Below are 23,497 nucleotides of genomic sequence, written 5' to 3'. Positions count from 1 at the left end.
ATTCAAAATTTTTTCCACATTTATTTATTTATTTTCGCAATCCTTTGCTCTCAGTATGGCAGGTTCTGAGCTGGGAATTCAGGTGCCAAAGAGACAGAGTCTGGACCACACATTCCAGAGCTGAGTCAGAAGTGGATAAGCAAATAATACAGACCTTGCATCAGTCCTCCCCTCCCCCCAGCTGTGGGAAGTGCAATGGAGGAGATCATCAGAGAGTGGCAGAATCTAATGTGAGGGAGAATTAGTGGAGTTGATCTGAGGAGAAGTTATTTCACCTGAGACTTGAAAGACAGAAAAGCCCTGAACAGAACACAGAAAAGAATACTCCAGGAGAGGAGAACATGTACAAAGGCCCTGGGGCAGGGTGGAGTTTGGAACTTCCTGGGAGATGTTAGAAGACTTATTTGGTCAGAACATGAAGAATGAAAGGAGGAACCAGGAACCGGTGCTGTGGTGTAGTGGGTAAAACCTCCACCTGCAGTGTCAGCATCGCATATCAGCTCTCTGATATGGCCTGGGAAAGCAGTGGAAGATGGCCCAGGTCCTTGGGCCACAGCACCCACATGGGGGACCTGGAAGAAGCTCCTAGCTCCTGGCTTCAGATTGGCACAGCTCTGGCCATTGCAGCCATCTGGGGAGTGAACCAGCGATGGAAGACCTCTCTCTCTCTCTCTCTCTCTCTCTCTCTCTCTCTGCCTCTGCCTCTGCCTCTCTGGGACTCTGCCTTTCAAATGAATGGAGAATCTTTAAAAATCAAACAAACAAGGAATGAAAGGAAGGGAGGAGTGAATGGGTTTGGAGAATGGAGCCAGGCAGCAGCCCATAGACCTTTGTCGGTTCTTACAGACGTGAGTTTACGCTTTTGTGGCAAGAGCTGAGATTGAACTGAAATCCAAAGAGGCCTTTGGCTGCAACGTGAAGGGTGGACGGATAGGAGGCCATGTGGATCAAGGGAAGCCTGGGGGTGAAGGCTGAGCAGCGTTGGCCCCAGCTGTCGGGCGCACTCAGCCAGCCTTGCATCTCACCTGCAGGAAGTGCTACGTGGTACTCACATCCCTACAGTGTACATTTCACAGAGGGAACCAGATTCTCACACCAGTTCTTTCATTATCACTTTACATGTGTGAGGGTTTCTGTCGTCTCTCAAATATCCTAGTCTGAGATCTGAACTAGGCTGAAATAAATATTTCAGATAGCATTCTGTTATACTGATAAATGAAAAATAATGCATGCCCAATAGCTGAACAAATAGAGAGTGAGAAATGTTCGTGGATGCTCTCAGCCCTTCCTCTGCCGGTGGACATTCAGGTGGTTCTATGGTGAACAATGCTACGAGGAAGATGCTCTTTTTTTTTTTTTTTTTATTTGACAGGTAGGGTTAGACAATGAGAGAGAGAGACAGAGAGAAAGGTCTTCCTTCTGTTGGTTCACCCCCCAAATGGCCACTACGGCCAGAGCTGCGCTTATCTGAAGCCAGGAGCCAGGTGCTACCTCCTGGTCTCCCATGCGGGTGCAGGGCCCAAGCACTTGGGCCATCCTCCACTGCCTTCCTGGGCCACAGCAGAGAGCTGGGCTGGAAGAGGAGCAACCGGGACTAGAACCCGGTGTCCATATGGGATGCCAGCGCCGCAGGTGGAGGATTAACCAAGTGAGCCATAGCACCAGCCCTGGAAGATGCTCGTAAGCAGTCCTCTGCTTCCTGTGGTTCTAAACAGGATGCCTTTAGGAGACCATGTTACCAGTTAAACTGCAGCACAGTTGTGTGCCATTTAAACTCCCATCATGGAAGTGTCCTGACATCTCTGTCAACTAAAATTATTTTTAAATGAATTCATGTGTATTTTCCTGTTAATACATTTAATAATAATTTTTAAGAGATTTATTTATTTATTTGAAAGAGAGAGAGAGAGAGAGAGAGAGAAACACTTTCATCTGCTGGATCATCCCCCAAATGGCTGTAACAGCTGGGGCTGGGCCAGACCACATCCAGGAGCCAGGAGCTCCTTCCAGGTCTCCCATGTGCATGTACAGGTCCAAGCACTAGGGCCATCTCCCACTCTTCTCCAGGTGTATTAGCAGGGAGCTGGATTGGAAGTGGAGCAGCAAAGACGTGAACTGGCACCCGTATGGGATGCTGGCATTACAAGCTGTAGCTTAACCTACTGCACTGTAGCGCCAGCCTAACTTCATAATAAACTATTGTTGCATTCCTGGAATGGACTTCACTTTTTGATTGTATGATATTTATTTACAAAATGCTGAGCTCTTTGTTAGAGATTTTATTTTGGGGATTTACATGTAAATAAATAAAAGTCTATAGATCTGTGTGAACTGCCATAAAGAATTGTGCAGGGTTCCTCTTTTCTCTCTAAAACCATGCCTCTCAAATTGATCTTTGAGTCACCTGGAGAGCTTATTAAGCTGCAGGTGCTGCTGACTCAGTGGGTGCAGCATGGGGTTTGAGAGTCAGCCTTTCCGACAAGCACCCGGGTAACGCCTGTGTTGCCAGAACTTGGACCATGCTTTGAGTAGCAAGGCACTAAAGGGTTTACTTAGCAGAAGAATTACGCTAGAAAAAATATTTGGATCCAATGCTATCCAATATTTGGATCCAGTTTTATCCAAGTTCTCAAATTTATTGGAAGATTAAGCATTTTTTAATGAACGAGTCTTTGATTTTTTTTTCCTGTGACGATATCTTCTCATGTCTACTTGGGTCTCTGTTATTAAGCTATTTTCTCTTTGATTAGATTCGCTCATGATTTAGCTGGGTTCTTGCCTTTTTCTCAAAGCATAGCTCTTAGATTTACTTTTTAATTCTGGTGTTTCTCTCTTTTTTAATGAGTTGATTTATGTTTCCGTCTTTATTAAGGTCTTCTTTCTGGTTCACTCCTTGTTTTCTAGCTTCGTGAGTTGACTTCTGGCATAATTGACTTATTTCTTGCTCAGTTATTAAAGTACTTAAGTCTATAAAATTTAGTGTACTTTGGCCCCTTTCCATGTATTTTGATATGTGCTGGTTTTATTACTGCTATTCTCCAAAATTCTGTAATTGCTATTTTGGTTTTATTTTTGACCCAAGAACTATTCCCAAGCTGTTGGAATAATTATTTTGTTCTACTTTTGCAATTTCTGGTTTGTTATACTGTGAGTGGAGACTATAATCTATATTATTTATTTCTTTTTTGGAATTTGAATGGGATTTTCTTGGTTGAAATTATACTGGTTGAAATTATAACTATTTAGTGGGCATTAGAAAAGGAGCTAAGTTCTTTATTTGTTGTATACAAAGTATACATAAAGCTTTCATGATATTAATCAAATCTCCAACTTCAGTACTTGTTATCTTCCTGCTTAGTCACTATTATTATTTTCTTTCACCCCCACAACTTGAATTTGCAGTTTTTTTCCTCACAGTGTTTGATTCTATTTAATTTTTTTTTGAGATTTATTTTATTTATTTGAAAAGCAGAGTTACAGAGAGAGAGAGGTAGGCAGAGAGATCTTCCATCTGCTAGTCCACTTCCTAAATGTCTGCAACAGCTTGGACTGGGCCAGGCTGAAGCCAGGAGCTGGGAGCTTCTTCTAAGGCTCAAGCACTTGGCCATCTTCTGCTGCTTTCTCAGGCACATTAGCAGGGAGCCAGGAACTACGTCTGAGTCTCCCACATGGGTGGTAGAGGCCCAGGTACTTGGACCATCATCTGTTGTCTGTCAGGACTCAAACCAGCACTCTGATATGGGATGCTGGCATTGCAAGCATCAGTTTAACCTGCTGTGCCACAGAACTGGCCCCCATAATATTTTTTTAATTAAAAAAATTTATTTATTTGAAAGGCAGAGTCACAGAGAGAGAGGGAGGCAGAGACAGAGATGTTCCATCTATTGGTTCACTCCCCAGATGGCATCAAAGGCTGGGGTTGGGAGAGGCCAAAGCCAGGAGCTAGGAGCTTTATCCAATTCAAACATTGGTGCAAGGGCCCAAGCACTTGTGTGCCCTCTTCTGTTGCTTTCCCAGGTGCATTAGCGGGGAACTGGATCAGAAGTGGATCCAGGAACCAGCATCCGTATGGCTTGCTGGAATCGCAGGTAGCAGCTTCACCTACTATACCACAATAGCCCCCGTAATCATAACCTTTGTCTCTCTCTTCTCTTCTCTCCTCATTTCTTAATGATCATCATCTTTTCCTGTCTTCCTTTCCCTCCTCTTACACATGAATGCCTGGTTTGCTTAGAAGAATGTCTTCTCTCTGTGATCTCTATGGATGCTGCTTTAACTGCCTCCTGGAATCTAGCAGTGCAAAGTAGAAGTCTTTTCTTTCACAGGTCACCAACCGTTCATAGGCTTGTGCAAATGTGTCTTCACCTTTGACATTCTGTGATTTTGCTTGGTTACTTTTCCACGTTGGTTGTTTCCTGTTGCCTGTGAATCTTACCATCAGTCATTGTTGGATTTTAAGATCATGAATGTTTTATTGTGTTTTGTCACTGACTTTAGTTTCTATTTTGATTTCTCAATTCTTTTTTTTTCTTTAGAGATTTTATTTATTTACTTGAGAGTCAAAGTTACAAACAAAAGAGGGAGAGACAGGTAGAGAGGTCTTCCATCTGCTGGTTTACTCCCCAAATGGCTGCAGTGGCTGGAGCTGTGCCAATCCGAAGCCAGGAGCTTCCTCCAGGTCTCCCATGCGGTTGCAGGGGTCCAAGCACTTGGGCCATCTTACTTCTTTCTCAGGCCATCCTCAGGGAGTTGGATCAGAAGTGGAGCAGCTGGGAATCTAACTGGTGCCATGCAGATGTCAGTGCTGCAGGCAGATGCTTAACCTACTATGCTACAGGAGCAGTCCCTCTCAATTCTTCTTTGAGCCCACGTCTTCTCATCTCCTTTGTTTCTCTTGTGTCTCCTGGTTTGCTTTTATCAGTTTATCATGTCCGTCTGCTCTCTACTTGGTGATCTCAAGAGTGATTCCCTTTCATTGTTGACTTGCTTTGTATTCTTTTGTGTTCTAGTGGACTTCTTTTTTATTTTTGACCTTTCTTAGCTACATTGTATCATTTTAAAGCAATATATTTTGTTTTTGGGTTTATTGTTTGCCTGACTTTTTTTAGTTTCTTCAAGAGTTCAAATTATTCTTATCATACGTACACTTTTTCTGTTTCCTGGAGTACATCCTTATAAGACATGTTTTTAGAGATGCGTATGTATAAGTTACTAAAAGCTTGTAGATTTCTTTCTTTTTGCTTTTAAACATATTGTGAAGTGGGACTTTGTGTTTTCACGTCTCTGAAATGGTTTGGTCAATTTTCACTCGAGATGCTGCTTGTTTCCTGGGCACCATAAATCTGTAGAACCAGAGATGAGGGCTGAGGTTTGTGTTCTGTTTTGAGTTATTTGGCTCTTTGGAGAACTGGGAAGAGTAAGCAGCTGGGTCTTTGGTTTTTCCCACTCGGGAGTTCAGCTTTTGCAAGCTTGACATTTCTTTTCGTTCTCCTCTGCATTTTTCTTTCCCTCTCTCCCTCCCCCACCTCTTTCTTTCTGCCTCTCTCTGTAATTCCATCATGTGCTGGAACCTGATCTGAGGACATCTCCTGTCTCATTTTGTGGGATTAATTTCCAAATTGTTCCCCATCCCACTCTGCCTCAAAAATTGAGCCAAGTTGGTAACTGGTAAGAACTAATTCTCTCTCTCCCTCCTTCCCTCCCTCCCTCCCTCCCTCCTTCCCTCCCTCCCTCCCTCCCTCTCTCTCTCTCTCTCTCTCTCTCTCTCTCTCTCTCTCTCACACACACACACACACACACACGCAAAACAAAACAAAACTCACTGGAATATGTATGATGTGTATTAGGTGTGGGTGCAAACATTTTTATTTCCTTCCCTACCATGATAATTTATCTTTGTTTTACAAATAACAATTTAAATTACAAAAGTAATATGTTCTCCTTGTATAAATCGCAGGGAATATTTAAACATACCTAGAGAGGAAAGCAAAGACCCTTTATGATCCTACCATGTGGAAGTAACAACCATCTACTTTTTGATGCAGGCACTCCGTTTTCTTGCCTGTTTGTGTGCGTGTGTGCATAGTAGTAGAGTATAGATGATGTGCGTGCTGTTTGAGAACGCTTCGGCTTTGCGGAGCAGTGTGTTGTGACAATTTTCCCATGTGGGGAAATAGTCTTCATCCTAAATTTCAGCGACTGCATAGTGCTTTTCTTTTCCTTTTGCTTACCTGTGTTTCTTAGCTGCCTTTAACGAGACGCTTCGCACTGCAGTACCACACAGTACATAGCCAGACAACAGGCACAACTTGCAGAGAGGCACAGACTGTGTGCAGGTGTAAATGGAAATCAGTCTGCTCTTCATGGAATAGGAGAAATGGCTGGGGAAGTAGTGGGTGACTGTAGCCTCTCTCCACATGCATTCTCACACTCAGGGAAAGGACAAGTGTTCTCATTGCTAGGATGCAGAGCTGTGTGATACACCAGGTGTCAGGAGTCCCACGATGAGTCCAAGCTCCTGTCATCCCAACAATGTGATTGAGGTTAAGCCCCGTGGCCTTTAGCTTTATTTTCCTAAACTGTAAAATGGCAGATAATAATACTCGCCCTTCCTTTCAGAACCACTTTGTTCTTCAACACGATTTAAATGAAGAAAATGTCAGTAAGTTGCTTGTTGAACAGATAATCCCATGCCCTGTGGAGGGATGCTCTTGGTGACAAAATCCCATTTGATTCCACTTATGTTTATTGGGCACCTATTCTGTTAAGAGGCCAGGGCCGGTGGGCAGGATGGAAGGCACCACCCTTACTGAAATGGCCTTGTTATGAATGTTTCATTTTTCTCAAATCGGTGATCTCCTGGGTGACAGTGCAAGCTTCTTTTCATCACTCCGATATGATTAATTCATTCATCATGTTAGACTGATTTAATTATTTATTATGTCGTTTTGTTTATTTAATTTGCATATCAATTGCCAGGGTGCTGCATATCTCAGCTCACTGCAGAATCATATTAAGAAAGGTTTTGATGCTGATGTGGGTTCCGATGCAGTCCCTGGGGGTGAGAAACTTTTCGGTAATTGAATACTTAGGTGCTGGGATGCAACAGCTAGATTTTTTTTTCTGACCCGATGTTCACCTGATTCCTTACTGCTTTGGTCTAGGGAGGCGGATAGTTGTGAATTATGCATTCTCATCTCTCCTCTGGTCAATATTTGCATATTTTACTTTCCCACGGAGGGGACAGCTTTTCCCTTGAGAAACAACTACCTCAAACTCTTGGTATTTTGTTTTAAGGAAAAGAAAGAACACTATCCACTGCTCCCTCACCCACTGTCTCCTGATTCTCTGTTTCAAAAACAAATCTTACTGCCTAGGCTCCAAACCTTGTCTGGTTCCCACCCTATTGCTACCCCAGCTTCCCAGGTGGGAGCAGTGGGAGGAGAGGAGAATCTTTGCCCTTTGGGTTTGCTGATCTTCCTGCCATCGGTGTGATACGAACTGTACTGAAGGCTGGGGATTGGCTCCTGCTCATGACCCTTGTTAGCCATGTGACTTTGGGATGCTACCGAGTGATACCAACATGGAACAGAACCGAAGAGCACTTCACACATCTCAGCACTGCACGGAATCCTTATTGATTGTCATTTACTAATCCCCGCAGTGTTCCTGTTCTAGTTGTCTGGCTGCTTAGCAAGCCGCCTAGAAGCTTACTGGGTCAAAACAGTAACCATCACTTACTTTTCTCATGCATGCACCTTTGGGGGGGGGCGGGGCTTGGTGGAAAGGCTTGTTGCTGTGCTATGCAGTATTTGCTGGGACGGTTCAGGAGATTCATTTACCTGACCACCCAGCGAGAGATGGAGCTCAGCTGGGCTGTGGGCTGGTGGCCTCAGCTTCTCTCCATGTGCAATCAGCATGGAGGCTGATTTCAAATGTGAGCATTCCAAGGGAACTAGGAGGAAACTGGCCTTTTCTAACCTGTCCTTGGAAGTTACACAACAACACTTCCCCTGTATCCTCACCGTTTGGGGAAGGGTTCACAGTCTCAGCCACGTCCAAAGGGACGGGATTGAGCCACTGCCTACTGGTAGGGCAGTGGCACAGTCACAGTGTGGAAGAACATGGGGGTGGGAGGTGTTGCAGCCATTCCTGAGATGGGATTCCCATACCTGAAGCTGACAGAGGCTGTGTAAATGTTTCATGGTTTCAAGGTTGTGGAATTTGAGTGGCCCTGAAGGATGTATGTTTCACCACTAATTATCACAACAGGAACCGTTTGCTAAGCTATTACTGTATGCTGGCTAGACCACCAAGCACTTTAAGTGAATCCATTCCTTTAACCATGCTAACAAACTTTTGCAGGAGATACTGTTAAGGTCCCATTTTGCAGGTAGTGACACTGAGGCACATAGCTGTTGTGGGCCTTGCTCAGGGTTACACAGTTAACACATCAGAGCTGGGATTCATACTCAGCCTCCAGAGTCCACATGCTTAACAGTGCACCATTAAGGTTTTGTTTCCAATGCTGTTTTGGGCGCCCCTTTCCTTGTACTTCATGGTCTCCCTGACACACATACCCTAGGGGTTAACTGAAGCAGTTAAAGCTCTTTAGTAGCAGGGATAGGTGTGTGCAAAATGCATTGAATCTCACACAGTATCACCAATCCCATGAAGGTCTAGGTTCCCCTCTTAGCATCAGCTTTGATCTACACTCGTGGGTATGGCTTCTCTGTGTGTATCTCCTTCCTTCTTTACCCCAGCTAGTACTTAAGGCTTTGGGTTCACTTGTGCCTTTTAAATTCCCCATTCTCACCTGTAGCAGGTGCATACTGAATTTGGTAGCTGTAAGTATTTAAAAATTGCACAGGCAAGGAGCCACGCATACAGAAGTTGCTTGCATAGGTGCTGGCTTTCTCATTCCTTCCTCCCTCCCTGCCTGATATTCCTTGAAGCACACTTGACACTAGGAACCCTGTTCTTGTTCTCTTTCACCTGCCAATCAGGTTGTGCTTCCATGGGAAGCAAAAAGGGGCTGGGCTGTGTTAAGCAGTGGCAATGAGTCGGACTGAAAAGAAGAAAGAAAAACAAGAGCCTTCTGCTTTGAAGCCTGGGGTTTCTGCTCTGTGTAGAAATGCAGTGGGGCCGGCGCCACGGCTCAATAGGCTAATCCTCCGCCTGCGGCACCGGCACACCAGGTTCTATTCCTGGTTGGGGTGCTGGATTCTGTCCTGGTCGCTCCTCTTCCTGTCTAGCTCTCTGCTGTGGCCCGGGAGTGCAGTGAAGGATGGCCCAGATCCTTGCGCCTTGCATCCGCATGGGAGATCAGGAGAAGCACCTGGCTCCTGGCTTCGGATCAGCGTGGTGCGCTGGCTGCAGCGCGCCAACTGCAACGGCCATTGGAGGGTGAACCAACAGCAAAGGAAGACCTTTCTCTCTGTTTCTCTCTCTCTCTCTCTCTCTCACTGTCCACTCTGCCTGTCAAAAAAAAAATGCAGTGGATTGGGTGGTGTGATTTTGTCTCATGGGAGTGTGTAGAGAAGAATAAGGCAGGGTTTCAGAGATTCTTAGCAGGGTCTTTTCTGTCTGTCCTCATCTCTCCCCACCCTGCAAACGAGGGAGGTGATTGGGCCCCAGGATCCTAGTTTCTGAGTCCTCAGATGATACCTGTGTTGGGTGAGTCACTGGGTTCACGTGAGTCTGCAAGGCAGAGGCAGGACTGGGAAGGGGAGATCTCAATTCTCTCCACTCTGATTCTCTTCCTTGTGCTGTAATGCTTTCAACATGAGCTATGACTTAAAACAGAATCACTGGGTTTGTTCCTGTTTTTAACTACTGATTAGTTAACTGTCGGCCACAGTCTCCTGAGAGGCCCTAACCTGGCACCACCTAGCTAAGGTGCTCCCAGATTCCCCATCAGAAGAAATGATAATTGTTGTCTTAAATCACTAAAATTGGGGATGATTTGTTATGCAATAACGGATGACGAACACATCAGGGAATTCCTAGGGGTTCTGCCCCTACCTAGGCTGTGCCTCTTACCTGCTGGATGCTCTATCAAGCAATTATTGAGGTCCCTAAGATTCCTGTTATTTATCATACTGAAGAATTTGATGTTAAACATTGTTACTTTTCCTATAAAAGAATCACTGTCTTACCTTACTTAGCACTGCCCAGGTGGGTGTTGCCTCCTGTAGACACATAGTGTCTGTGCTGTGATGGAGTCGGCTGCTCCTCTGGTCTAGTCGGCCCCAGATGCTAACCGGCGTGTACAAGGATCACCCCTCAGCACATCGTCTGAGGCGGGGAGAAGGGGAGTGACTTTCTCGGAGCTCCAGTTAGGAAGCAGTTGGACTAGGTTTCCTTGGCTCCAGAGACTGCCAAATGCCTTGGGCTGCTTTTCAGACATCTCGGTTGCAGTTTCCTTGATGGGGGACGAACGTGTCTGTGCTCCCTAGGGTCTGGGGCTTAGCCAGAGTCACTTGCCTCCAGCAGGGCATTTATTTAAAGTTTCATGCTGTAGCTTAAAAATTCATGTGAATGTTTAATTCTGCTCATAAATACATTCATGTATGTCGGCTTTAACATAATATTATGGTAGTCAGGCTGGTCTTGGTTAGACTGCAATAACGAATAGACTCCAAATTCTTGGTGGCTTCTGGGTCTGGGAAATGCACTTGGCATCCAGCGCCCCTAGGGTATGAGGCCACCTGTGGAGCAGAACAGTGGCCCCAGTTCCAATAGCACCCCAGTTTGGGGCTTCTTAATAGGGAATTCATCTTGGGGGCAGGAAAGGTAAAAAATATAATTGTTTAATAAATATACACAAAGGTGTTTTTTGATTCAAAAATGTTGATTCTATGATTTAGGTGTTGGCTCTGTGATTCCTTTAAGTGGTGACTCCAGTGTCCTTGTCCCTTGTGACACTGACATGTAGCCTCTGAGGTCAGCATGGGAGAAGGGGGGAGAAAGTGCAGAATGATTTACTGTTTTTTTTTTTTTTAAGATTTATTTACTTTACTTGAAAGAGTTAGAGAGGGAGAGATAGAAAGAGAGAGAGAGAGGTCTTCCATCCACTGGTTCACTCCCCAAATGACCACAATGGTTGGGGCTGGCCCAAGCTGGAGCCAGGTCCAAGGAGCTTCATCTGGATCTCCCACATGGGTGCAGGGCCCCAAGGACTTAAGCCATCTTTGGATGCTTTCCCAGGCACATTAGCAGGGAACTGGATTGGAAGTGGAGCAGCTAGGACTCAAACTGGCACTCATATTGGATGCCAGCATTGTAGGCAACAGCTTAACCTGTGACAATGCCAGCCCCTTATTTTTTTTTTTAAATTTATTTTATTTTTTGAAAGGCAGAAATACCGAGATAGAAAGAGAAAGAGAGAAAGATATCTTCCAGCTATTGGTTCACTCCCCAATTGGCCACAACAGCTAGGGTTGGGTCAGGCTAAAGCCAGGAGCTTGGGGCTTTGTCCTGATGTCCCACATAAAAGCAGGGACCCAAGCACTTGGGCCATCTTTTGCTGCTTTTCCTAGGTGCTTTAGTAGGGAGCTGGACCAGAAGTGGAGCAGCTGGGATTCTAACTGCACCCACATGGGATGCTGGCATTGCAGGTGGTGGTTTAACCTACTATGCCAGACCCTAGCTGGGGTGTGTGATCAGGCTTGGAAATGGTCTACAACTTGTTCAATTGATCAGAACCCTGTTACATGGAACTGCAAGAGAGACATGGGATAAAATGGTAACATGGGATTTGATAAATACACAGCATTACTTCCATCAGAAATATTTAAGATTCCAGTCCAAAGAAGAACATCAGAACAATTCCTGCTGTTCCCTTTGTTGCATGGGTGAGATTGTCTTGCCTTGAGTATGTCTTGGGAGGTTGCATGGGTAAGAGGGTAATGTGTCCAGGAGGTTTCTCCTGTATTTGTGTCACAGCATCTCAGAAGGGCTTGCTCTCAGGCTCTGGGAGCTGCCGGCACGGGCACAGTGCAGTATTTTAGGCTAATGTTGGTATGTGCAGGTGATGAGCTGCCAGGCTGTTTATGTCTGTGGTCTGGTTGACCTCTCTGGGGAAAGCTGGTTGAGGATGTTAAATAACAGAGGACTGAGGCTCTTTCTTTCTTACCAGTACTTTGGTTTTATTCATATGTTAATTGAATAATAACTCATTGAATGAATGAGTTTTAGTTCCTGTGGAACAGTTTATATTTTTTCAAAGGCCACATCCGTTTTTCCTGTCCAGAACCTTGTCAGGCCCCCATCAAGTGGTCAGTCTCAGTCTGCTTCCCTTTCACTTGAACTTCGTGACTGCTTGGATGCACAGACTGTGGGGGACATGGTGCTGTGTGGCTTCTGAGGCTCGGCTGCAGAAATGGCTGCGTGGCTTTCAGCGTTCTCTTCACTGGGACTTCGACTTGGAGTTCTGAGCTGTCCTGTCACATGTATGAGGCAGCCACAGTCGGGGGAAGCTGAGATAGCCCATCCCGAAAGACTGCCTGCAGAGACCTGAGACCGCAGAGAGAGAGACACAGAGACATGTGCACAGGCCCACCAGCGCTGAGCTGCTCCAATCCAATCTCATAAGTGACCATAAGTCACCACGCCCAGTCCGGCTGTTACCAATTCCTGATCCATAAAGATGAGAGGTAATGAATGTGATTATTTGAACCAACTACTTTTGAACTGGGTTGTTACCCAGCACCAGATAAACTGGAATCGTCCTCCTTATCAACTCTTTTTTAAGATTTATTTATTTATTTGAAAGAGTTACACAGGGAGAGAAGGAGAGGCAGAGAGAGTGAGAGAGAGGTCCTCTATCTGATGGTTCACTCCCCAATTGGCCGCAACGGCTGGAGCTGTGCCAAACCGAAGCCAGCAGCCAGGAGCTTCCTCTGGGTCTCCCACATGGGTGCAGGAGCCCAAGGACTTAGGCCATCTTCCACTGCTCTCCCAGGCCATAGCAGAGATCAGGATGGGAAGTAGAGCAGCTAGGTTGCAAACCGGCACCCTTATGGGATGCTGGCCCTGCAGGTGACAGCTTAACCCACTATACCACAGCGCCAGCCTCTCTTATCAACTCTTATCAAATCATCCAATTTTCCACCTTCTTTTTTGGCTCAGCCCTCTCGACACATGCCATTCAAACGCGAGGAGTGTTTGCTCTGATGGCTGGACAGAGGTGCTCACTCCCTTTTCTGCTGCCCATCCCCCGCTCGTAGGCAGAAAGGGTGAAAAGGGCAGCTGTTTTTCTCTTCTCCTTGGCTGGCGCTGAGAGACTGGCTTTCCTCCTCATTCCAGAGCTGGGCATTGGTAAGTGGAGCAGGTGAGGCAGATGGAAGTGCATCTACATCCTCCTGACCTGCAGCGATTGGTCTGTAGCCAGAGGGGGTTTCTGCTAACATCCAGGACAGTGTAAGCCTTTGACCCACCCTTGACATTCTTCCCTTCAGGATCTCATTCTTTTAAAAAAATACTTAATTTTTAATATTTTGATTGACATGTTGGACTTGGACATTGTTGTGGGGTACGATGCAATATTTCAATACAAGTACAATAAACTGATCCAACCGGACAAGTGGGGCATTTCTGCTTTCCTTCCTTTATGTTCAGAGCTGGCCAGCTCCTGTCTTCCGGTTCTTATGACATGGTTTGGGAACCAACGTCACTCTGTTGTACTGTGGAACACAGCAGCTTGTTAGTGCCCTCAGTCTGTGCTCTGGTATCCATTCAGCCTCCCTCTATCTCCCGTGCCTCACCCTTCCTGGCCTCCAGTACTTACTGTTCCATATTCAGACCTAGTATCCCCTCCCCACCCCCTTAACTTCTACACAGGAGAGAGAACATGTAGCATTTGTCTTCCTGTGCATGGCTTATTCCACTTAAAAATAATGATCTTCAGCTCCAAATGTCACTGCAAATGCTGGTGTTTTATTCCTTTGTATAGCTGCATAATATTCCAGTGTTATATAAGAGCACGTTTTCTTTATCCGTTCCTCTCTCCGTGGACCCCTGGGCTGGGTCTGTATCCTGGCTATCAGGAACAGTGACGCAGTGAACATGGGGCTGCAGTGTCTGCCTTGTATGCTTATTTCATTTCTTCTAGGTATATAGTGGGAAAGCTGGGCTAACGATAGATCCATTTTTAGATTTTTGAGGAACCTCCTGTGGAGAAAATGGAACCCTTATACCTTGTTGGCGGGAAGATCTCTTTGTTAATGTGCCATACTTTCCTCCACAGGGACTAGGATTGATGACTTGGCACCAAATTGGACAACTTTTTTTTTTAACTGTTGTTTCTTATTTATCCCTTAAATAGTAATGCTAAATGTTTCAGCATCACTTCAAGAGAAATTGTGCTGCATTACTTTGAGTAAATTGAAAACTAAGGAAATACAATTTTTATTCTTACCCAAATATGAAAAAAAATGTTAAACATTTGCTGGCCATATTTTGAAGTCTTTATAAATTTGTTAGTAGTCCTGACATTTTCATGGGCTGTGATTGTTCGATTTTAAAGCCATCCGTGAGACTTTTCACTCTGTTGTGTGGACCTTACCACTGGGATCATTAGAAAGATGTGTGCAACAAGGAATTGGGTGTGTGTCTTGCACTGCGTAATGACGTTTTGAGATTACATGCAAGATGGTGATGGCATACGATTACTTTGCTTGGTGATGCTGCAACTATCTTGGTCTGTGAAAGTTCACTCCATGATGTTTGCACTGTTGTGAAATTGCCCAACTTCACATGTCTCAGAACGTATCCCCGTCTTTAAGTGACACATCATCGTGTATGTGTGCATCCTAAAAAAGTGCTTTGAATTATTTTTATTGTGGGCAAATGCACATAATTTAAAACTCACTGTTTTTGCCACTTTGAAGTGCACAGTTCACTGGCCCTGCGTATGTTCCCAGTGCTGTGTCACCATCACTGCTGTCCATTTCCAGAACTTTTTCATTACCCCAAAAGCTGTTGGACCTCTCAGTTGCAGAGATGCCCACTTGCTCGGGAGGACGCCCAAAGATCCAGACTCCAGACGAGTTGATGCAAAAAGCAAGAGGTTTTTATTGAACGTTTGCGCAAACGGGCCCCCACCTCAGGCGGGCAGTTTCACACAGGTTATGTAGGCAACGAATTAGCATATTCCTAATGTGCATGCGTAGGATTGGTCAGTTCAGAGGGACCATTAGCATACGGGAGAACGCTGGTGAAGAATGCTGGTGGAGAGTGCTGGTGGAGAATGCGGAGGTGGCATGGGATTGGCTGGTTCGGAGGGACAATTAGCATACCAGAGAGTGCTGAGAGAGAGTGCTGAGGTGTTACAGGATTGGCCAGTTGCAGTGACATCATAAGTGCGCGCCTAGAGACTCTCCGAAGGGGAGGGGCAGCTCTGCTCTGGGTGCGCCCAGAGGTTTCCCGGAGGGGAGGGGCAGTTCTGCTCTGGGCGTGCCCAGAGATTCTCTGAAGGGAATTGACTTTTCCTTCCCAGAGAACATCCTGCCCGCTAGACTCTGGGGAACATCTAACCTCTTAAGAAGCCCCTGATATTTGCCCAGGCCTAGTTTCTTGTCCCTCCCCCCGTAAGGGTCCTTCAAAGCAACTGTACAGATGAAACATGAACTTCCTCTTTACCCTGCCTCCCAGCCCTTGGAAACCACCGCCCTCTTTCCATCTCTGTGAGTTTGCCTATTCGAGGCATCTTAGGGAAGTGGAATCAGACACTATTCCAGGTCGCCCTTTAGAGTATATGTAAGTGTGGTTGTCCCGGGCACAGCCATGCTCACTCACTGTGTGTTGTCTCTGGCTGCTTGTGCAAGGTGACCGCGCAGATGAGGTGTTGGGATGGGAACCACGTGTCCAGCAGACCTGAAAATGTGAAACCAACTAGTGTTTTGCGGAAGTGGTGTGCAGACCCCTGCTTGAGTGAGCTTGGGAGAGGCCAGCCTTTATTGTAGTGTCCCGTTAGCATTGGGAAGAAGCCTCATTTCTAGCCAATTGAAAGTGATTGTTTGTCACAAGCAGAGGCTCTCACTACCGATAGAGTTAGGTTCAGATTAAACACATCATTATGGCAAATGTTTAATTCCCATGTATCCAACATGGCAGTTGATCCAAATGGCAGCACTCAGAAAACTTGCATTTGCCTACAATGGAGCAAACTCATCTAACACAAAGATACTTTCGTGACAAGCTGTTGGACATCACGTGTAATTTATCGAACACTGTACTGAAAGTGAAAAATGGCATGGTAGGAAGGATGTACTTTTGTGCTGTGATAAGGTAGGAGGTTGGACCTTAACTGTCTTAAGCAGGGGACTGTTAGTAAATGCAGCCGAGTCCTTTAGCTCTGCCAGGTCCATTCCTGCTCTGTTTCCAGCCTTCCTCATTTTTGCAGTTAAAAATAACACAAACCATTTCATGACTATTTTTTTTTTTTTTTGACAGGCAGAGTGGACAGTGAGAGAGACAGAGAGAAAGGTCTTCCTTTTGCCGTTGGTTCACCCTCCAATGGCCGCCGCGGCTGGCGCGCTGCTGCTGGCTCACCGCACTGATCCGATGGCAGGAGCCAGGTGCCTATCCTGGTCTCCCATGGGGTGCAGGGCCCAAGCACTTGAGCCATCCTCCACTGCACTCCCTGGCCACAGCAGAGAGCTGGCCTGGAAGAGGGGCAGCCGGGACAGAACCGGCGCCCTGACCGGGACTAGAACCCGTGTGCCGGCGCCGCAAGGTGGAGGATTAGCCTAGTGAGCTGCGGCGCCGGCCTTCGTGACTATTCTTAATAAATTCTGTATTATATCAAAATGGCCAAAAGAGAGGATTTTACATGTTCTAGCTACAAAGAAATGATAAATAGTTGAGGTGTTAGATGTGCTAATACCAAGACTTGATTCCACAATCTATATGTGCATCAAAAATCACATTGTTCCCTATAAATACCTATAATTATTATGTGTCAATCTAAAAAAAATAAGCTTAAAAGAATATGCAATTTCAGGCATGGAAAACCTGAAATTGAGGCCAAAAAAAAATTCTACATGAAGGATCTCTGTGAGTAAGATCCCAGTGGATAGAAGGGGCCATCAAAGAAGGGTGTACTTTTCTCTAAAGGGAGGAGAGAACTTCCACTTTGCTATGGCCTTGTCTAAATAATGACGGAGTTTGTGGATTCAAAAGGCTTCCATAGCCTAGGCAGTTCGTGTCAAGAGCCTCCTCAGGTGGTCACGGACATCATACATAAGAGTGTTAATTGTCAAATTAGCAAAAGGTGTCACTGTGCACTAATTCTCCATACAGGACCTCTGTCCTCAATGAGTTGTATTATGAGAGTTAAATGTGATACTTATTCTCAAACAGTTTGTGTGTATATGTGTGTGTGTGTGCAAATTGTTGAAATCTTTACTTAGTAAAGAGTTGATCTTTTGTGTACGAAGTTAGTTGAAAATGACTCTTAATGGAGAATGAGACTGGGAAGGGGAGAGGGAGGAGGAAGAGGAGTGGGAGTGTGGGTGGGAGGGTGGGTATGGGGGAAAGCATAACTATATCCCTAAAGTTGTACATATGATATTTATATTCCTTAAAAAATAAATTAATTAATTAAAAAAGGAGAATTAACTGTAAAAAAAAAAATTGAAGAAAATATGCAAGCCATTTGCATGTCCTGCCTGCTGTCCCTGCTGTCTTTGTTCTCTCCCGAGGTCTGATTGACCCATAAACTCTCCTTCTGCCTCTTCATTTGCTAATTTAATATCCCGTATTCCTACCAGGCGATCTTTATCCCTTTCCCTTCTGTCACAGAAACCCTTGCTGATCAATACTGCCCACTTCACACATTGTTTTCCAGCTATGAAACAATACCTGCTAAATTATCCAATTTTGCAAGCTCCCCTTTTCGTTAAAGGTGAGTAATGAATTAGTTCTGCCTGTTTAGATTTTGACCTTCCTTTGTGTGATATTGTATTTCTTCCGTGAAGGAAATGAAGACTTTGGCTTAGAGTTTTAAAACTGTGACCATGCCCAAGTTTTCACTGTCATTTCTTATTTTCCTGCTCATTTGTTTATAATTCAGATGATCATTTTTGCTTCGTGTTTTCCAAGATCCATCTTCTTTCACTATCCTCTTGAACATACTTTTTGATTAGAGGTGGTGTCAGTGAATGATGTAGAAGTTTCTAGGGCATTGGGTTTACTGTGACCTTCATGCCTACGGCTCTCTGAAGTTTCTGTCATTACTAACTCGGGCCTGTTTGTGTATTAGTTGCTACATTTTTTGAATGAAAAACCACTTTGCTCTCCCCTCATAAAACAAAACCAAGTTGCACCTACCAGATGATTTTGCTGTTGGTCACTCACTGCATTAACATCTTCATAAGTACCATGGTAAACATACTGAACAGAACCTCGGTGAAGTATCTAAATGAGAGGCTGACAGATTTTTCTCTAAAGAGTCAGCAAGTGCATCTTTTTTCCAATGAAACTTTATTTACAAAAATAGGCAGCAGGCCACAGTTTGGCAACCCCTGTTCTAAATCTTTCACAGTCATGCCTTTTCCCCTAACCTTTAAAATGTCTTTTAAAAGTGCATATTATTTTTAATATCTTTTTGAAAAGGTCAGGGCTTCACAAAGTGATAGATATTTCATGCATGAGTGTCATGATACTTAGGCATCCTTTGCCTACATCTATGATAAATCATTTGGGGGCATCCTGTTCTTGCACTTTGGCTGCTGTTGCTCCCTGTCATTTGCAGGCCTTCTGGGGCTGTGGGGTTACTGTGGGAAGCCCAGGGGACAACATGTTTGTATTGTGATGTTTTGTGATTTGGAATATTTCTTTCTTTTTTTAAGATTTTTTTTTTTTTAATTTGAAAGTCAAAGTTACAGAGAGAGGGTAGAGACAGAGAGAGAAATCTTCCATCCACTGCTTCACTCCCTGAATGGCCTCAGTGGTCAGAGCTGAGCTGATCAAAAGCCAGGAGCCAGGAGCTTCTGCTGGGTCTCCCATGTGGGTACAGGGGCCCAAGCACTTTGTCCATCCTCGACTGCTTTCCCAGGTGCATTGGCAGGGAGCTGGATCAGAAGTGGGTTAGATGAGATTCAAACCTGCACATGTATGGGATGCTGGCGCTTCAGGCTGGGGCTTTCACCCGCTGCACCACTGTGCCGGCCCCTTGAAGTATTTCTCTATTTGTCTTGTTGCTATTCAGTTTCACAGTGATTTCAAGTTTACATGTGAAAATTCCATTTTTTTTAATTAAAAATATGTATCTGAGAGGTGGAGCTCTCACTCTGATTCTCTCCCCCAATGCCCACAATGGCCATGACTGGGCTCCAGGAGCCAGGAACTCCTGTCTTCTGTGTGGGAGGTAGGGACTCGAGGCTTGAGCTGTCGCTGCTTCCTCCCAGGCTCTGCTTTAGCTGGAAGCTGGAATGGAGAGAGGAGCGGAGACTCAGATTCAGGCACTCTGATAAGGAACTGGGGCATCTTAACCACAAGGCCAAACGCCCAACCCTGGAAAAGTCCAATTCTTAATGACCACATTTCCCTTTTGAAATTCTACTTTAGGAAGGTAAATGAAGAATGAACGCAAAATGACAAAACATAAAAATTTGTATGATCTTATGCTCTCAAGGGAGGTAGGAGGTGGTGGTTAGGGAAGTAGACTCAAATGTTTGTGAATGAAAACAATATGGGATATTGTGGTAGGAACCTGAGTTGATCTGTGGGAGCCGGTAGAATTTTGTTACTATGAACCAACATAGGCAATCCCTTACTTACATCATGTTCTACCTGAGATGGCTTTATTGGGATGTAACCCAAGTTACATCAGTTTCAAGGAATATATGTACTTGTTTTTAGGGTCATTCCCATCAGCCTCCCTGGGAAAGTCTGGCTCCCAGCTCACTTGCTGTGCCTCAGTAATCACTGTAGCCATATATGCCGAAGAGCACCTCGTGAACATGAGAGACCTGGACCTATAGCCCAGCCCCTCCCAAACCACATAATGCCAAGTCTTCCCCTCTTCTGCTTAGGAATCTTTCTTCACCTCCTGTGGTTTCATGAAGAACCATGCTATCATGGGATCAGCAAAATTCTAACTGGCTTGCACCTGTGTGCAAAATACATACAGGTGTGCTGTCATGTGAAAAGTTCTTAGACTTGGAATCAGACAGATGAAGGCTGAGGCTCAGCTCTGTATTCAACACAGCCCCCGTGACTTGGAGCAAACAGGTAGACCTAACTCGCCTGTTCTGCAAAATAGGCATAGTAATACCCATCCCATGGCATCTGCTTGTTCGGTCATTAATTCATTTATGCTTGCTTACTGGGTACTCACTGAGTGCTGGACACTGTGTGACACTGTCCTGAGACCTTACGGCAAACAGTAGGCATAGAGTAATTGTCTAGTGCGTGTTGCCAGGATTAGGGCTAAATTATGTAGTGAGACTTGGACATGGTTGGTGCTTAATACTCGGTAAAGGTCACTGTTCCATCATCATGATGCTCACAGATGTTGGCGGCCCCAGGTCCTAGGTATGCTGTTGCCTGGTCAGACAGATACCATATTCCTAGCATGTCCCAGCAGTTGACTCCTTGCCCTGGGGTTGAGACTCGGTGCTCATCTTTGCTGTAACTGACTGGCCCGATCACAGGTCCTGACCGGAGGTTCCCATTTCCCTGCAGCTTCTGTCTCTCCCAGTTTATTGCCCGGGAGAAGCATCTCATAAAAGTCAATGGCTTTGCTGGTCCTGGGTGAATGTGTGCTTCCTTGCGGCACAGGGCATATAATTTCAGTGACCATCATGAACCTGTCAGTTCTCCTGTGATGTAAGGCAGAGCCGCTTGCAGCACAGGGGGGGCTGGGAACCCTGGACTTGACTGAGGTCGGGGGAAGCGCACTTGGGGCATGTCTCCTGCCCGAAGACCCTGTCACTGAGGGAGCAACGCCACGGAGCACAGGTGCACACCTGTTCCTTTGCATGTCGCTGCTTTTAGAGTGAGATAGGCACACAGAATGTGCAGTCAAAATGGGCCAAAGGGTACTGTGAATGGGAAAGAGCATCAGGCATTTCTAGACCTGACTCCTTGGTTTCCTAGATGAGGACATCAAGGACCATCGGGTGAGAACACTCAGCTATTCATCATTTCAGTACTGTTTACAGAGCACTTACTATGTGCCCAGCACTCCGGGGACACACTGACAGGACAGCTGGCCAGTGGTAGCCTGTCTCCAAGAGGACCCCCAGCGATCCCTGTTCCTGGTCTTCCCCTCTGCTCAGCATTGTTTCATGGCTGGATGTGTTGGCCAGTGGAGTTCAGCAGAGGTGATACCTGTCACTTCCATGATCAGATGTGTAATAAACAATGCTACAGCTTCCGTCTTGGTCTTTCTCTATTGGGTCCCTTGCTCTGAGGGAAGCCGGCTGCCATAGTGCAAGCTGTCCTGTGAAGTGGCCCATAGGACCTCCAGACAGTAGGCTTGTATATGACCTTTCCAGGGACTGCTGCCATTAGATGTCACAAACTTACTAAGGGTCATGCACAAGAAGGCAGGCAATAGACGTGACATTAGCTACTGCAATTACTGTATTTCTGTACGTGTGCATTTGGGTTTAGGGTGTCAGGAAGGATGCCTTTGAGGAAGAACAGATGGAAATGACCCCTGAAAGAGATGGTGAAGTTTGACCCATGGAGGAGCATGAGACAGTCCCCAGGGAGTATAAGGGTTGTCTCCAGAACTCAGGTCGAGGATCAGTTTTGGGAGACTAGTGTTGGGGGTGGGGTGTGTTGGGGAGTGTTGGGTCAAGGCGGCGGAGTCGTAGTAGATGGGTTAATTGTGTAAGTGAGTTCTTGCTCTCCTGTGAACTGGACTTGTTGCCACGAAAGCGGATTGCTGTAAAGCCAGACTGTGCTGCCTGTCTCCCTCTCTTGTGCTTGCCATCCAGCTTTTGGGTATCAGTTGGTGCCGTGTGAGGTACTCACCAGATGCCGCCATCCAGTTGTGGTCTTTCCGGCCTCCAGAACCATAAGCCAAAAAAATGGCTTTTCTTTAAACAATCATTTTCATTTTTATTTGGAAGACAGGTATCTTCCATCTATTGGGTCATTGCCCAGATACTCACACCATCCAGGGCTGGGCCAGGCTGAAGCCAGGAGACTGGAAGCCACAGTGAGTCTCCCACGTGGGTGTCAGGACTCTAAGTAGTTGAGTCACGTGCTGCTTTCCAGGGTGCACACTACCAGGAAGTTGGATTGGAAGGAAGTAAAACCAGGACTTGAACCCAGGTACTCTGATATGGGATATGGGTATTCCCAGTGGCACCCTAGCTGTCCACTATATGCATATGCCCAGTCATCTTTCCTTTATTCATTGCTTACTCTCAGGTGTTCTGTTACAATAAAAAATGGGCTAAGACACTGGGAGATGTTTGCTGTGTTTCGGGTACTGAAGAAAGGGCTGGTGCCTGGAGTATGACAGCTATGCCAGAGGAGGCTGGAGGGGTGAGCATGGACCACAGCCAGTGAGCCTTGTGTGCCCCCATGAGGAGCTGGGACTTTACCATCTAAGCCAGCACTGTCAGACAGAAAGAACTTCTTGCAATGATGGCTAAGACTTCATCTGCACTGTCTACTAGGGGAGCCGCATAGTGGCTGTTGGGCACCTGCAATGTGGCTGATGCAGGGGCAGACATTGGGTCTAGTTGTTAAGATACTGATTAGGATGTTTGCATCCCGTGTTGGAGTACCCGGGCTTGATACTTGCCTCTAGCTCTGTATTCCAGCTTCCTGCTCATGCAGACCCTGGGAGGCAGAGAATGGATCAAGTGGTTGGGTTCTTGCCAGCCACATGGAAGACTTGAATTGACTTCCTGGATCCCAGCTTGGACTTCAGCTCTGTTCCAGCTGTTGTGGGCTTTTGGAGTGCAGACTAGCAGATGGGAACTCTTTGTCTGTTTATCTCTCAAATAAACAAATAGCAGCAACAAAGAAATGTGGCTAGTTCTCCTACAGAGCTGAATTCTAAGTTTTGTTTGATGTCACTGGATTTAAATTTAAATTGCCACACATGGCTAGTGGATACCTGATGGGCAATGTGGACTGTGCATAGGCTGCAGCAAACAGATGAGTTCCTCCATCCCAGAGGAAAGTCTACTCACAGAAGCTGTGTGGTCATTTGTGCAGAAACCTAGTTGCAGTCATACTGCCTTTTTTTTTTTTTTTTAAGATTTATTTATTTATTTGAAAGGCAGAGTTACAGAGAGGCAGAGAGAGAGAGAGAGAGAGAGAAAGGTCTTCCATCCGATGGTTCACTCTCCAAATGGCTGCAATGGCTGGAGCTGTGCCAATCAGAAGCCAGGAGCCAGGAGCCTCTTCCGGGTCTCCCACGCGGGTGCAGGGGCCCAAGGTCTTGGGCCATCTTGTACTGCTTTCCCAGGCCATCAGGAGGGAGCTGATCAGAAGTGGAGCAGCAGGGACTCAAGCTGGCACC

The sequence above is a fragment of the Lepus europaeus genome, chromosome 10, assembly GCF_033115175.1.
Source record: "Lepus europaeus isolate LE1 chromosome 10, mLepTim1.pri, whole genome shotgun sequence".
NCBI classification, from domain to species: Eukaryota; Metazoa; Chordata; class Mammalia; order Lagomorpha; family Leporidae; genus Lepus; species Lepus europaeus.
Note: the sequence above shows the minus strand (reverse complement) of the source record.